This window comes from Pinus tabuliformis, chromosome 1_2 (assembly GCF_031772625.1).
Source record: "Pinus tabuliformis cultivar Carrire ecotype Pingquan chromosome 1_2, CPIR1, whole genome shotgun sequence".
Classification (NCBI taxonomy): Eukaryota; Viridiplantae; Streptophyta; class Pinopsida; order Pinales; family Pinaceae; genus Pinus; species Pinus tabuliformis.
In genome coordinates, this window is record NC_142298.1 from 1280684634 (window position 1) to 1280702076 (window position 17443).

Below are 17443 nucleotides of genomic sequence, written 5' to 3' on the forward strand. Positions count from 1 at the left end.
CTTTCTTTTTTTTTGGTTATATATATAGCATTTTCTTGTTGCTTTGTTTTCTTAATAAAAATACAATAGCACAATCATTTACACCTAATTCACACCAAATATCATGAAATTTGACAACTGTTACTGTTAATTACAAAAAACCATCACCATATTTTATCAAAAAGGTGCGCAAACTTTGTTTTCTGGTAAATTTTGAGGATTAGTAAAGCTATCAATAATGTCATACACTAACAAGACCACAAATTCGCCCCAAAAAAATGGAAATTTCTACAACAATTTAATAAAATCTGGAAAAGTAATTAAAATTTTCTGCTAAAGCTTGTCAAGGTTCAAAATAAAAAATAATGATTCAAACACTCCAAGAATTGGAATGCTTCAATTTATTTTCACCCTTTGTAGAGAACACCATCAGTAATAGCTACAAATAGTGAAGTGATTAAGAATATTAACAAATATATGTTATGAGAACATGTATTCCACTACCCTCTATAATGAATCGACTTGACAACTCACCCCACTACTTTGCAAAACTGAAGAAAATTTGATTTACGAATAACCAGACAAGTATTTATCGCAAAATTTGACACATGTTTATGATGCAATGTAAACCTTATTCCGTACATACAAATTTAATTTTAAACTCTTTGATTTTTGCAAATGTGAAAATAATTTAATTACCGAAAGGTTAAAACTCATAAATCCATCAATAATTGCCACAAAATACTAAAGTTACCTTATATGATGAATCATCTTGACAACTAATCCCCATTAGTTTGTAAAACTGAACCAAATTCGATTTAAAAATAACTTGACACCTCATTTCTCATAGTATTGCAAAGAAAAACTTGCACGATATTATAGAACAAATCAAAGCTTTCAAAATATCACAAAGTATTATAGAGAAAAGCTTGAAAAATGAAAATCTTGTAGTATTTTCAAATACGAACAAAAAATTGGCAATTTTAAATCGATTTAGAAACTTTCAGCATTGTACAACTTTTGTATCTTTGCACTACTTCTATCGTCCAGGCTCATCATCATAGATAATACTTTATGTAAGGAAAGAGAACCTTGGAAGATACTCCAAGCTCTTCAATGCAATTTGAAAAGAGAAAATGATGCACACCCCATTGTCTTCTCTATCATTGGAAATAACATTTTTAACCTCACTATACTAGCTACTTCAAATATTTTTTGTCTCGTTTCCCTATAAATCACCACGGACCACTATTTTACATCTGAATAGTGATACAAAGATAAAACTGTCATCGGGAGTTTTCATCTCCCAATTTTCATCCTCAAAAAACAAAGCTACTGTTGAAAATTCAACAAGATGATGGAGCTTAGTGGAAAGGAGTCGCCTTCACTAAGTGGGCCCGCAGGTTATTTTTGGCGCAAAGTCTATTTTTAGACTATGTCTATTTTTAGACATATGGATCATGGTCTATGAGTTGCAAGATGTTATTTATGGATGATTGGTCATGTTGATAAAAATAGATGGACTTCTATTTTTAGACATATGGGCGGAGTCTATTTTTAGACTGCCAAGCTAAAAATAGAACAGTCGAATATTATTAGCTCTTAATAATATTTGGACTATAAACATTATCTTATCCTCTTGGAGCACTTCAGTTCGAGCTACAGATGTGGCACATGCAATTGTCAGAAGGAAATACGCTTTTCTTATGGGTTAGTTGAGCTATTGCATGATGGACTTCAGTTAGAACTCAAGTGGTTGAGTTTGGTGGAGTTGATTGAGGAGTTGATGGAGTTGTGTTCAGTTTGACTTAGTTGAACTAGTTGTATTTAGTCTAACTGCAGAATACACTAGTGATGAGTGATGTGAATTAATTGTTAATTAATTCACTAATTATTAACTCATAAATCAACTAAAGAATACATCAGTTAACTTAGTGCATGGACAGTTCAGTGGAGACAAGTGTTAGAGTTGAGTGAAAGGGCAAGACAATTGTCAGTTGTGACTATAGTTGTGCATGAGATTTGCACAATCAATGAGATTGAGTAATGCCAATGAGGATTGCGTGGTTTAGCCAAGGAAATACGAGTTTGGTTCAGCCATTCATCATTATTCTCATGCAGGATTGCGCAGTGGAGGCAGGCAAGCAGAGGAGGAGATTTGAACCTGTGATTGATTCAAATCTGAGCTAGTTTGTGTGTAACAGGTGGAGATAGTACTGAGTACTTGTGAGGAGTATTGTACTATGTATTGTTACATGTTGTCAATCATTATAATATACAGATAGTGTGAGGTTTTCAGCTGTATGCTTTCCCCGGGTAACATATTGTGTTAATGTGTGCATGCGATTGATGTTTATTTGTTTTTAATGCTTCTAAATTGATGATCAGCGTAGAGGAGGTTATGTATTATGCATGTATTCCATAATAGTGTATAATCGGGATAATCTCTATGAATAAGTGTCATATTATTCAAAATTTATACATGGTATCAGAGCTATTGATCATCAGATCTATTATTCAGAAAGTGTTTACATTTTATTTCTTCAGGCAGAGTCTGTAGTCGGGCCAGGTAGCCTCTGGATTCATCCTTCCTTTGGAAGGTGAGATATTCGGTAAAAGCCCATACATTCAATCTCTATACGAGAAATACTTTGTTCTCACGAATTTTAGATCAGAAGTGGTTGAGTTTTGAGCTGGTGGAATTCGAATTTGCAGCAATGTTTTCTTTGTGTCAAAGTTGAAATGTCTTTCAACGGATTGCGATTGGAGTATGCTCTTGAGGGAAGCTCGAATTATATTGCATGGAAAGACAGGATGGAGGCGGTGTTAGATGACAATGGTTTGAAGGATTTCATAGAGGCTGAGTTCCCAAAACCTACTGATGCTGTTGAAGCTGTGGTTTGGCAAAAGAAGACAGCAAAGTGTCGAAGGATTCTGTTGGAGGGCGTGAAGGATCACATTGTGTCTAGCCTATATTGAAAGGCTTCTCCATACTTGATGTGGAAAGCGTTGAAAAATCTATTCCAAAGCAAAAGTGACCAGAGGAAGTTGGCTCTCAAGGATAAACTCAGAAACATTAAGTGTGAGAATGAAGACAGTATGCCCAGGTATCTCACGAAGTTCACCTAGTGTCGGGATGAGCTGGGAAGTGTGGGGGTGATTTTCGATGATGAGGACTTGGTGAGCTTGGCTCTCCTTGGCCTTCTAAAGAGTTGGCATTCCTATAAGGACTTTTTCAATGGTCGGGAGAAATTGCCAGGATGGGAGAGACTTTGGTTAGATCTTGTGCAAGAGGAGATCAAACGGACCACCAGAGACAGTTCTTTATACATGCATGATGAGGAGAACTATGCCTTAGCAAGTAAGGTGAAGAAGGGGAAGGTGAAGGGTTCTCTTTCCGAATCCAGTTCTTCCAATAATGGGAAGAAGGTTGACAAGTTGAAGGTGAGATGCTTTCATTGTCATGAGTTGGGCCATTATGCTACTAATTGCCCAAAGAAGAAATCCAAGAAGGGATCTGGGGAAGGATCTGAAGGTGAGGCACTTGCTTCACAGTTTGAGTTGGATTTCACACCCTTCGCATGCATGGTTTCATCCATTGTGGGAAGTGGTTGGTTTCTTGACAGTGGAGCTTCTTTCCACATGATCGGTGACCAAAGTTTGTTCAGTACTTTGGAGGAGAAAGATCTCTAGATACTCATAGCGATGGGTAATGATGAGAAGTATAGTGTCTCAGGTGTAGGGACGGTTATTTTTCAGAGGGAGCATGGAGCTCGCCTTACCTTGACCGATGTCAAGTATGTACCAGGACTGAAGAGAAAATTGGTGTCGATCGCGATGCTGGAAGATAGAGGCTATGATGTAGTCTTCAGTAAGGGAAAGGTTTTCCTTAGACACATCATCACTAGACAGGTGCAGCAGATTGGTTCACGGGTCAAGAAACTGTATGCTCTTGAGGTTCAAGATGCATGAAAAGCCTTGAGCAACGAGGAAACTAATGGAGACTTAGTGGTTGAGAGGGAGCGTATATTACCTCTCCACATGTAGAGCCAAAAGAAGTCTCAGACGATTGTGGAGGAGCCATGATTGGTTGAGCAGCTTCGGGAGGTTATGGAGCAGCCACAACAAGGGAAGCTGAGAGGAGATCGAGTAGAGACATCTACTCATGCAGAGACCTCCAATAGGGGGAAACGTCTAGCCAGGTGGGTAGAGGGATCACATGCAGCCATACCTCCAGGTAGGAGGTGGGGTGATGTGGATTGATCGTCCCAAGGAGGAAGGGTAGGATCCTTGAGGTACCCAACCTCTTCGATGAGACCTTTCTACGGGAGCCCCGATGTGGAGTAGCAGGAACTGACTGATTGGGTAGAGATAGATGCGGATGGAGCAGCAAAGAGAGCGAAAATGCAAGGAATCCTAGGACAGCACATAGCTAGCAGGCTATAGCAATGCAAGAGGGACAAGTGTTTTGCACAGTGCTAGGTGGCACAAAGAGGTGTGCAATGGTGCGAGATGCATGGAGATGTTTCAGTAGCGCAAATGTTAGAGAGGGAGCACTTGTCAACAGCAGGTAGAGCTTCAGCATCAGAGTATGTTCCTAGACCAACAGAGTTGTCAGTTGGGAGTATTTTTGTTCCAAGTGTTGTTGGAGCAAGTGGACCGCACAAATGTGTTGCATGTAGAACATTCTAGAGTTGCAGGATAGGGGTTGCATACAATCCATATCTTGTTGAGAGGGAGTGTTGAAAATGCAACAAGATGATGGAGCTTAGTGGAAAGGAGTTGCCTTCACTAAGTGGGCCCGTAGGCTATTTTTGGCACAAAGTCTATTTTTAGACTATGTCTATTTTTAGACATATGGATCATGGTCTATGAGTTGCAGGATGTTATTTGTGGATGATTGGTCATGTTAGTAAAAATATATGGACTTCTATTTTTAGACATATGGGCAGAGTCTATTTTTAGACTGCAGGCTAAAAATAGAACAGTCGAATATTATTAGCTCTTAATTATATTTGGACTATAAACATTATCTTATCCACTTGGAGCACTTTAGTTCGAGCTACGGATGTGGCACATGCAACTGTCAGAAGGAAAAACGTTTTTCTTATGGGTCAGTTGAGCTATTGCATGATGGACTTCAGTTAGAACTCAAGTGGTTGAGTTTGGTGGAGTTGATTGACGAGTTGATGGAGTTGTGTTCAGTTTGACTTAGTTGAACTAGTTGTATTTAGTCTAATTGCAGAATACACTAGTGATGAGTGATGTGAATTAATTTTTAATTAATTCACTAATTATTAACTCATAAATCAACTAAAGAATACATCAGTTAACTCAGTGCATGGACAGTTCAGTGGAGACAAATGTTAGAGGTGAGTGAAAGGGCAAGACAGTTGTCAATTGTGACTATAGTTGTGCATGAGATTTGCACAATCAATGGGATTGAGTAATGCCAATGAGGATTGCATGGTTTAGCCAAGGAAATACGAGTTTGGTTCAGCCATTCATCATTATTCTCATGCAGGATTGCGTAGTGGAGGCAGGCAAGCAGCGGAGGAGATTTGAGCCTGTTATTGATTCAAATCCGAGCTAGTTTGTGTGTAACAGGTGGAGATAGTACTGAGTACTTGTGAGGAGTATTGTACTATAGATTGATACATGTTCTCAATCATTATAATATACAGATAGTGTGGGGTTTTCAGTTGTATGTTTTCCTCGGGTAACATAATGTGTTAATGTGTGCATGCGATTGATTCATTGTTTTTAATGCTGCTAAATTGATGATCAACGTAGAGGAGGTTATATATTATGCATGTATTCCGCAATAGTGTATAATCGGGATAATCTCTATGAATAAGTGTCATATTATTCAAAATTTCTACAGCTACATATAAATACAAGTCATCTAAGCATTCAATACACTGACTGCACACCTACTTCTGCATTTACAAAACCACATAATTAGCAAAACATGAAATCTAGAAACATGATTTTTGTACACTTTCAACATACCAAAAATCAATTGCATTTATGTGCAAAACATTATTATGCACAACCACCTCTAGATTTGACAATGACAATCTATCAACCATTGACATTTGAAAATGATATTAATAAACCTGGGCCCGTTATATCGTGGGTAAGAAACATTTTTTCTCCACACATGCTACCTCTAAGTAACATAGTACGTTATGTGCAAAACGATTTCAAGCTTTCATTGTATGCACTTCTATATTCTACAAAATCTATCAATGATAAAAATAATATCAAAATGCATCACAATTAAAAGAGCCCTCTACACTTCACTCATTCTACGCAAATTATGAAGATGCATTTGTTCTCCACATAACCTTTGCACATGTAGAACCATCTTCATACATCTTCATTCACACAATTACTTCTGCATTCAATAATGCCCTTAGTCATTGACATTCAAAACTGATATTAATTAATGATTATACATTGTGAAATACATCCGTAAATAGGAATTAAAAAGGGGATTTGTATATTTATCTGCACACACAACTATCTTCGCACAACTTAGTCCCTACAACTACTTCCGCACTCAATAATGCCATTTGATTAATCATTGACATTTGAAGATATGCACACAATACCTCCAAGCAGCTAGACTTACACAACCACATTCGTACAACTACTTCCATAATTGCAAAAAATGTTCCTAAATAATAATTAAAAAGGACAAAGCCTTCCGCACATTAGTTTTACTGCACAACACTTTTTCTTTTCATGCGTTGAAAATACGGTTTATTTAACACCACTGTCTACGGAAATTGCGCTGGTTCTCCCACACATTCTTTTTCCTTTGCATCTTTCCCTCCCATTATGATGATGTAAGGCAGTCATGGTTGTCCCAGTGATGACCCGAACCCTGCATAACCCTTGTTATATGGAAAATGGAGAATAGTAAACATTCCACACAATGACTGGAGCACTCACTATGCAAAGAACTCGAGCTCTCTCACACATACACTATACTCTTCACAACGAAACATAATTGCATTAATTCGACATTGGTGAGCTGCCTCTCCCCATCCATTCCTACCTCTTGGCCAATGCAAACAACCTGCAACTCCATGAATTCTTGCACCATTAACCAAAGCATTAACATAAGAGTGTCCTCCAACCGCATAAATAGCTAGCTTCACACAACCATCTTCGTACAACTATTTCCGTAATTGAGTAAAATGTTCGTAAATAATAACTAATAAAGAAGAAACCTTCAACACATTCATTTTACCGCATAACACTTTTTCTTCACAAAATTGAAAACATAGTTTATTTAGGACCCATGTCTATGCAAAAGACACTTCTCTCACACATACATTGTCCTCTACATAGTAGACCACACCAATTACTACATCAATTATAGATTGTTCATCTGTATTACAACACTCACTATGCAAAGGACCCCAACTCTTTTACACATGCTTTGTCCTCTGCACAAGGAAACATATGGAGCTCACCTCTTGCACATACTCTCTCCTTCGCACAAGGAAACATAATAATATTAATTTGGAATTTGTTCAGCACCCCCCACGCATATGCAAACAACCCGCAATTGCATCAGTTCTGACATCATTTAAGAGAGCACTAACAATGTACATTTATTGAAAATGTTTAATTTTTTTTTCCAAATTATGCAAAAAAAAAGAAAAAAAATATTAACCAATTTCCTAAAACTTTGGTTAAAATTACAAAAACACTATCAAATAATACACAATCAACACAACTATGCTATAGTTGTTGACCACTCAAATATGCTAAATAAAAATTAAAAAGTAAAATTAAAAAAACATAAAACCTAGAAAATTAAATGAAAATTAAATCTAAATGTTGGTTTTTATCTTTATAGAGGACGCATCCCATGGTAATAGTGTTGAAATATGTAATTCCTACTTGTCTCAGTTGTGATTATTTCTATCTCGAGGAGTATGTTCCTAACTATGTTCCTAGATTTGTGTGTGGTTGAGATATTCTCTCAACCAACATCTTGTGTGTCCAGGATAGTTTCTCTATCTTGAGAGAATACTCCTCCATATACTTAATTACATATTTGATTAATGGAGGAGAAGATAGTTTGCACCATCAGTTTTTATCATGGTATCAGAGCCCTGAGGGTTTGGCCCCTCATGGACTTAGCCTGTCCTAGGCTGAGGGAAATAAAATAGTGTATTTTTTTTCCTTTAGTTTTTTTTTTGTTTGTCCATCTTCATTTAATCATAGTTGTGACAGCAGATCTCTGTCGACGAGATTGGTCAAGACCTGAAGAACCTGGGCTTGCGATTTCATTGCCCGATCTCAAGCACACGATTCGTGGCTTCTTCTGAAACGGGGCCAACGAGCTGGATTTGGATGGCTCGATTAGTTTTTTTTTCAATTTTGGGTAGTGGTTGTCATCCTTGGCGTGATCGGGTTTCCCTTTTCCATTGCTTTTGTTCGTCGTAGCTGAGAATTATGGGTTATTAGGGTGTGTTTGGAGGGCCAAAAGAGATAGGAGGATGTACGACAAAACCAAATGGACAACCTTCTCTAATAAGTTTCCACATGCGGCTAAGCTTTTTCATTACCACTGTGTGCATTGACTGTTGCTGAGAATTGTTGGTTGTTGTAGGGTTTTTCTGTAGTACCGGATAAATTCAAAGGGTTATACTAGCCACTTTTTGTAACGACAATGGATTTAGGACTACCCTCGCAGGGATAGTCTGACGAAAAACACTAAGTCGTGCAAGCTGATTACGGTCATCGTTAATAAGGAAAGAATGTCCATCGTGTTGTATTTCTCCATTTAGAGTGTACTGTAATTGATGAAGTGAGAATTCATTGCTTGTGAGCGGATCGAGAGGATTTTTTTCATAGTTTGTTTTTTTTTATTCTATATTGACAGTTGAAATGCCTTGTAGATTGTTGTTGCATGAGATCAATGTTGGTGTACATGCACTTAGACTAGCTGTAGACTAGCTGTGTTGGTGTACATGCACCTAGATTAGCTCCAGTTAACTTATTGCTTGCATGTGGCACATGTACACTTAGCTTTAGTTAGCTTTAGTTATTGCATGCACAACTAAGCTTAACTTAGTTGCTTTTGTGTATTTATTCTAAACCTCATATTGTAGAATTTACTTTCATTCTTTTCTCAATTCTTGCTCGCTTCCTTCCTTCTATTGCAAGCTTGTTATTGTTTTGCAGATCTAGATCTATCTGTGTTTCTCAAAATCTTACATGGTATCAGAGCACAGGGATTTGTAAATCAGTGCACAAGCAATTTATTTGCAGGTTCAGAAGATTGAAGCAACAACAAAGAATGGAGTCTAAATTGGAGTTTCCACAATCGGCAATTCTCACTCCATATAATTATTTTGAATGGAAGCCAAAGATTCAACTTCATCTCAGAAGTAGAGGCTTATTTCGAATAACCATGGAAACGGAAGTTGAACCAACATCGGCAGTGGAGAAATCAAGATATTTCAATCGCATGGACGAGGCCTTCGGCATCCTATGTTTATCTATTTCTCCAGAACTGCTATTTCATGTTGAATCATGTTTAACTCCAAATGAAGTATGGAAAATCTTGGAAGAATTGTTTGGAAAACAAGATGAAATGCAAGGTCACATTCTCGAAAATGAGTTAAACTCATTAGATCCGAGAAACTTTGAGAACATTCAAGATTTTTTCACAAGGTATAAAGCTTTGTTGGTGCAGCTGAAAGGATGTGGGATCGACAAATCCAAGCAAGAAAGGCAGTTGATTCTTTCCATTTTATCAAAACTTGGTCCAGAGTATGCAGTATTCGTTTCTACATTCCACACAGTCAGATCTGCAACTGGTGCAGATTGGAAGCCTCCCTCACTGGATACTTTTATTCAGTCCTTGATGCATGAGCAAGATAAGCTCATCAAAATGGGCACACTTAAAAATTCCAAAGCGCATGCACTTACTGTGCATGCAAAAGGAAAGGCAAATCCCAAACCCCCTGATGGATCATCTGGCTCTAAGGAAAGGAAAGGAACGAAAGGAAAATCAATGTGCAATTATTGCCACCGTGGTTTTCATCCTGAATCTGCATGCATGAAGAAGACTATAGATCTTATGGCGCAGACACTCCAGCAATACAATCTTGAAGACCACATTCCTGAGAATGCTAAGAAGAAGTCTGAGGAAAAAGCACCCGATCCAAGAGAAAAAGCACGTCATCCAAGAGGTAACGGGCATGCTTTGATTGCTCTTCATTCTGCACCACAAGAATGGATCATCGATTCAGGAGCTTCACATCATATGGCTTCTTCAAAGGAATCCTTTTCTTTTCTACATGCATACTCAGGTCCTCCCATCCTCATGGGGGATAATTCTGCAGTTGCAGCAACTGGGCAAGGAAGAGTGCAATTCGAAGATGGAAGGTTTGAAAATGTCTTGCATACTCCAAGGCTTGCTGTGAATCTTCTCTCAGTGTATCAGATGACACACACAGGCAGCGGAAGGAAAGTGGAATTTACCCCAGATTCCGTGAGCATTTATGACATGCAAACCAATTTGAAGATTGCATCTGGCAAGGTAAATGATCAATCTCGTCTGTATACATTTTCTGATTTTGTTCCTCAAACCCCTGTTAGACCACCAGTTGTTGAACATCGAGATCAGACTTCTGCACAAAAATGGCGCAGCATGAGTGATATCTTTGATGATCCTGCCTCTATCCCTCTATTTGAGGAAAATCCGCAAGCACTCTTAACTATGGAGCCATCCATGCCCATGCATGCTTATATAATGCATGGATCTGATCCACAAAATTATGCAGAAGCAAATGGGCATCCTGAATGGGAAGCCGCCATGGATGAGGAATATCGCCTGTCTCTGGACGAGAAAAGTCTCTCCGGCGACCGCCCACCGCCGATCAGGACCCTGGAGAGCCCAAAGGGAAATCTATCCATACGAAGAAACTTTAACATAACGGCCTCTGAGCCGCGTGAAGTTGGAATTATATCGACATTCCCAGTTTTGCCCGACACACAGACAGGCAAACGCACAATTGGAAGCCCAGCCGAGGCGAGGCAGGGCGGGGAAGTAATGGTTTTCGAGCTCGAAGACTCCTCCTGGATTCAAAGAATGGCCAACAATGTCACCGAAGGAGAAGCACTCATGTATCTGGTCTTCGAAGATGATAACTATTTACTGGGCCTTGCCTGCGCCGAGAAGCTGGAGGATCTCAACCACGTGGCCACGGCCGTTTCCAGGCTCGGCAAGAAGTGCCATGAGCCTGCCTTGTAGGGCTTCGAACACGTCTATAACGATTTGCTGAGAGGTAACATCGATGCTAGGGCTTTGGAGTTCTTGATTAAGGACATGGACAAGAAAATAAAAAAGATGGAAAGATATATTGCTGCCACGGCGAATCTTTACCAGGAATTGGAGGTTCTCACAGACCTTGAACAGTCTGCAAGAAAATTGCAGATGAATCTTCACAGGCAGAGTAATGGAAATTGCAGTAATGGGGGTGGTGGTAATAATAATTGTAATGGGCAGAGGGATTGTGGTGTTGGAGGTGCGTATTATCAGCGCAAAATTGTGTGGCAGAGGCAGGAGATTAAGCATCTGCGGGACGTTTCGCTCTGGAACACTACTTACGAGAAGGTTGTTGGTCTCCTCGCAAGAATGGTATGTACAATTTATTGCAGAATTTGCTCTGTTTTCGGTTCTCAGGCTCTAGCTTCGAACTCAGTTAGTCTTCCCCCGCAACTCGATGATGATGATGTGGGGAATCGGTATCCGTTCATGTCTGGCCCTCTCGAGCACCATGGACGGAGTCCCATGTCAATGTCGAGAGAGGGAATGGGTCATTGTACCACCAGGGAAATTCGATTTGCGTCTGGTCCTCTAGAGATGTCTCCCGTGGAAGCAACCGGTGTCCTCCTGTGGCTCGTGCCGGCACCAGCGGGGGTGACGAAAAACGCCTGGCAGCTGCTGGCGATCTTCCTGGCCACGATCGTGGGAATCATTATGTAGCCGTTGCCCCTGGGGGCCATGGCACTGATGGGCCTCGGTGCTGCGGTGCTCACTAAAACCCTAACCTTCGCTGCTGCGTTTTCGGCTTTCGGTGACCAGATTCCATGGCTTATCGCGCTCGCTTTCTTCTTCGCCCGTGGCTTCATCAAGACGGGGCTCGGCAACCGCGTGGCCTACCAGTTCGTGGCTCTTTTCGGGAGCTCGTCATTAGGGTTGGGGTACAGTCTCGTGTTCAGCGAGGCGCTGCTCGCCCCGGCGATCCCTTCCGTCTCCGCCCGCGCCGGCGGCATCTTTTTGCCTCTCGTGAAGGCTCTGGCCTATCTCCACGAGGACTGCAACGAGAAGATCATACACTGCGAGATCGTCCCGGGGTGAAGGACACGACTGCCTAGCAGTTGTCTTTTCTTTATTTTTGCATTATCTTTTGAGGGGGGGTTTTCTTCCCACTGGGTTTTCCCTCTTTCGTCCTCTTTATGCATTGTATATGGGTACCTAAAATGGCCGTGTTGCCGGGACTCATTCATTTTGCATCACACTCACCTAAGTTACGCTTAAGGGGGGGTGTTGGTGTACATGCACTTAGACTAGCTGTAGACTAGCTGTGTTGGTGTACATGCACCTAGATTAGCTCCAGTTAACTTATTGCTTGCATGTGGCACATGTACACTTAGCTTTAGTTAGCTTTAGTTATTGCATGCACAACTAAGCTTAACTTAGTTGCTTTTGTGTATTTATTCTAAACCTCATATTGTAGAATTTACTTTTCATTCTTTTCTCAATTCTTGCTCGCTTCCTTCCTTCTATTGCAAGCTTGTTATTGTTTTGCAGATCTAGATCTATCTGTGTTTCTCAAAATCTTACAATCAAAAGAAGCTCAGGAATGTTTTTTTAATAAAGGTTAGGATGAAATTGTTTTGCAACAATTGATGAAAATATTACATCTTGGAGTTTTCTTCTGAAAGGAAATGGCAAGGCTATGTAGGTTTTGCGTTATCAACTTCGACAGTTGCACCACATTATTCTGTCTGATCCGTTGTCTCCCAATCGATTTTGCGTCTTCAATGGGATTATTATTAGAGGACTGGTGTTCGAGGCAAAGGTCTCTTCTTCTTGTATTGGTCACTGTAGCGAGCTCTATGTTTTATAGGAAGTGTCTCACCTTTGAGTCATGAGATTACTTTTGATCTTATGTGCAACGAAATGATGGTGTGGAACAGGCTAGGTTGTTTATGGTTGCTTGTTCAAGCATTATTGTTTGCGCATGTATTTCATAAATGATATTTTTCTATGTGAAAGTATCTTGGAATTAAAATGAATATACATATTGAGATTAGCCACCTCAATATGAAGTTATTTTTTGTTAGAATTGGCTACTCTAACAAATGACAAGAAATTATGGAGATCCAAGATTACTATTAATAATGTGGATGAACAGTTCCATGTCATAGCTAAGACCTCTTTGAAATTTTTTCCAAAGAGAGCAAGTGACATGTTGTGGCACACAGAATTCTTTTGGAAGAAATATGTAAGCAAAATTTATTGGCATGAGAGATGTTGAATAGGGATGGACAACAAAGCTAAAAGTTTGTGTGTGGAAGAATAAAGCAGACTCTATTATGTTGTAATGTGAATCACATACATTTATTAGTAAGCAAGTCTAGGGTGGTTTATAGTGGTCTTTGTAAAGTATGTACCTCGTAACTCCTAGAGTTGGAGTTGTGTTGTAAGCCTTGTAACACATGTGTACCCCCATACAGTTCGTGGTAATCTGAAAACCACTTTATATTTGCAGTGTCGGTTTGTGGTAAGTGAGAAACCACATGTAAGAGTAAAGTGGGACACCTATTGGCATGGTTTAGGGTTAGCAGAGAACCCTCGACCTCATTGAGTTGGGTCTTTGGTGAGCCTTAGTGGCTCGAGTGCCCTAGTGGAAGGCTTGTAGCCCACAGTGGCTGGAGTACCCTAGTGGCAAGGTTGTGGTGGAGAGTGGTTGGAGTGACTTCGTGGTTGAGTTGAGCCTTTCGTGATTGTGTTGAACCTTGGCAGTTGAGTTGAGCCGTGGTGGTTGTGGTGGTTGTGGTGGCTGAGAGCCCTTGGTGGCATGGTCCATGGTGATCCAATAAAACCCATGATGATATTGGAGGGGGATTTATAGGTAAATGTATGCAGTTATAATGGTTGAAAGAACCATGTATGCAAAAGACATCCTACAATTTAGCACTCATGCATTCCGGTGGATGGTTGCTCCTTTATATGAACATCAACATATTATTTTGTTATGTTTAACCACAACTAAACTGTGCACATTGATATCAATACAAGTACTCATTAAGGGGGTGTGTTGGAATATGTGTTGTGATTATTTCTATCTGAAGGAGGAGTCTATCTGAAGGAGTAGTCTGTTCCTAGCTATGTTGCTAGATTTGTGTGTGTTGACATATTCTCTCAAGGAACAGATTGTGTGTCCAAGATAATTTTTTTATATATATGTAATTACATATTTGATTAATGGAATAGAAAATAATTTGCACTATAAGTTTTGATGAAATAGAACCAACCTAGCTAACTACGTTCAAATAGGTTAACTTTATGGACGAGGACGTCCCATGCTAATAGAACCAACCTAAGTATCTACATTCGAATAGGTTAACTTTATAGACGACGACCCGTCCCATGCTTACAGAACCAGCCTAACTACCTACGTTCCAATAGGAAACTATCCTCTATCCATTGCAATTGAGATTCCGAGAAACAAAGAGGAGAAAAATACTAATTCCAAATGAGATTCCAGAAGCAAAGATAAGAGTTACGGACGATCGCTCATCGCAGAAAATATTATGTTCCTTTGGTCGGAAAAATAGATATTCCAATGAAATCAAATGACTCTTCTCTCAATAAGTCCGCTCTTTCTTATTGCAACACAACTCTTACTTTTGGTACAAAATTATTCTAGAAATCAAATCATAACAAACATAGTTAATAGTAACACCTAGACGAAGAACGGAAACAAAAAAAATCAAAGGGAAGCTTCGATATTCATGCACCCAGAGTGTCCGTAGTTTTGTCCGAGAGATTTATTTATGTTTCTTTTATTTATGTTAAATCAGCATATATTCACATTAACTCCAAACTTTTTTAAATGATGGGAAGTTTGCGGAATAAATTCACTTCAACCCAAGCTGATCATCCCAACGAAATTTAGCTGAAGGCTGTGATGTGAAGGTCATGAGTCCATTACCATATACAATTCTTGAGCTAAATTTTGTATGCAAGACTACGTTTAACTAAGGTATGCACGTTTATGTTTCAGGTTAAAAAGATTATTGGTGTGGACTTTCATATGTGTTAATTGATAACTTAGTTTTTGTGGTCCCTTTAATCCCATTTTTTCTTCTTGCAAGTCCATCGTATAGATTTAACGACATTATTTGTGTGGCCTTGGCATAAAGCCTTAAAGGGTATATTCCATGTGGGTTTGAATTTAATAATTCACAAGACATTGGATTGATTGTCTGGCTAAGCAACTTAGTGGGTAGTAAGGATTATAAGTACGTTTATAACGTTCCTGAAATATTTAAGTTTTTCCTTCTTTTTATAGTATGGTTCAAAATATTCTTTGGCATTTTATATTATAAAAAGGTGTAGGTTAGGTCTATGAACTTTTATTATCTTCTTTACCTATTTTTTTAAAGGAGTTTGGACTTTCCATTGCAAACATTCTTATAATCAATATAGTTCTGGTTGAATTTTTATCTTCTTTACCTATTTTTTTTAAAGGAGTTTGGACTTTCCATTGCAAACATTCTTATAATCAATATAGTTCTGGTTGAATTTTTATTTTTTTTAATTGAGTGTTGCCCTACTTCGTCTCGCGGTTGATGCGTAAATGGACATTTTAAAAGGGAGAAGTTTTGAAAACTAATAAACTTTTCAAAGAGTGTTGACAAAGCCATTTTGATATTTCTAAAGTTGTATGACTTTTGATAATATTTTTTATTTTTATGTTTGGAAAATTAAATGAATTTTGTATAATTTGGTTTTTCTCATTTTAATTTTAAGAATTAATATTTAGATATATTTTTAAAAATTAAATGAATTTGGTATAATTTTGTTGTGCCAATTTTAACTCTATGGATTAATTTACATATAGACCAATTTAACTTTCAAATTTCAATTTCATATCCGTTTCACTTTGCAATTCTGCATTTTCTCCACAAACACTCATTCTTATTATTACTCATGTGAAAAATCATTACACACAAGGCACTGAATAAATAGAAATTAAAGATAGCAATGCCAACTTTTACGGAAAGTAATAAGAAAAAAATTCAAAATTTCAAACCATCTTCTCATTTACTATGCACTTTTCTCTCACTTCAAGATCATTGATAAATACGTTCCCCAAGAAACAAAATTTTCTAATATGCAATAATAAACATTTTCTATCGTATCAATAAGTTAATCTACGTGGCAAAAAATATCGTTTTTGTTCGTTTAGTAAAAACCCAACAATAAAATTGTTTGAATTAATTTTTGTAATATCAGAAATGGATTTAGCACCATCAAAAACCCCATCAGAAAATTTGTCGATACTGCTAAAAACCACTACAACCGTTTGTTTTCTTTTGTTTGTCTATTTGTTCTTTCTTTTTTTTCTGGTTATATATATAGACTTTTCTTGTTGCTTTGTTTTCTTAATAAAAATACAATAGCACAATCATTTACACCTAATTCACACCAAATATCATGAAAATTGACAATTGTTACTGTTAATTACAAAAAACCATTACCATATTTTATCAAAAAGGTGCGCAAACTTTTTTTTCTGGTAAATTTTGAGGATTAGTAAAGCTATCAATAATGTCATACACTAACAAGACCACAAATTCGCCCAAAAAAAATGGAAATTTCTACAACAATTTAATAAAATCTAGAAAAATAATTAAAATTTTCTGCTAAAGCTTGTCAAGGTTCAAAATAAAAAATAATGATTCAAACACTCCAAGAATTGGAATGCTTCAATTTATTTTCACCCTTTGTAGAGAACACCATCAGTAATAGCTACAAATAGTGAAGTGATTAAGAATATTAACAAATATATGTTATGAGAACACGTATTCCACTACCCTCTATAATGAATCGACTTGACAACTCACCCCACTACTTTGCAAAACTGAAGCAAATTTGATTTACGAATAACCAGACAAGTATTTATCGCAAAATTTGACACGTGTTTATGATGCAATGTAAACCTTATTCCGTACATACGAATTTAATTTTAAACTCTTTGATTTTTGCAAATGTGAAAATAATTTAACTATTGAAAGGTTAAAACTCATAAATCCATCAATAATTGCCACAAAATACTAAAGTCACCTTATATGATGAATCATCTTGACAACTAATCCCCATTAGTTTGTAAAACTGAACCAAATTCGATTT

General features: G+C 38.1%; 1 pseudogene; it reads left to right on the top strand.

Annotated features, from left to right (window-relative positions):
• Nucleotides 1-10828: 10828 nt before the first annotated feature.
• Nucleotides 10829-12001, top strand: LOC149210902 (uncharacterized; annotated as a pseudogene).
• The last annotated feature ends 5442 nt before the right edge of the window (nucleotides 12002-17443 follow it).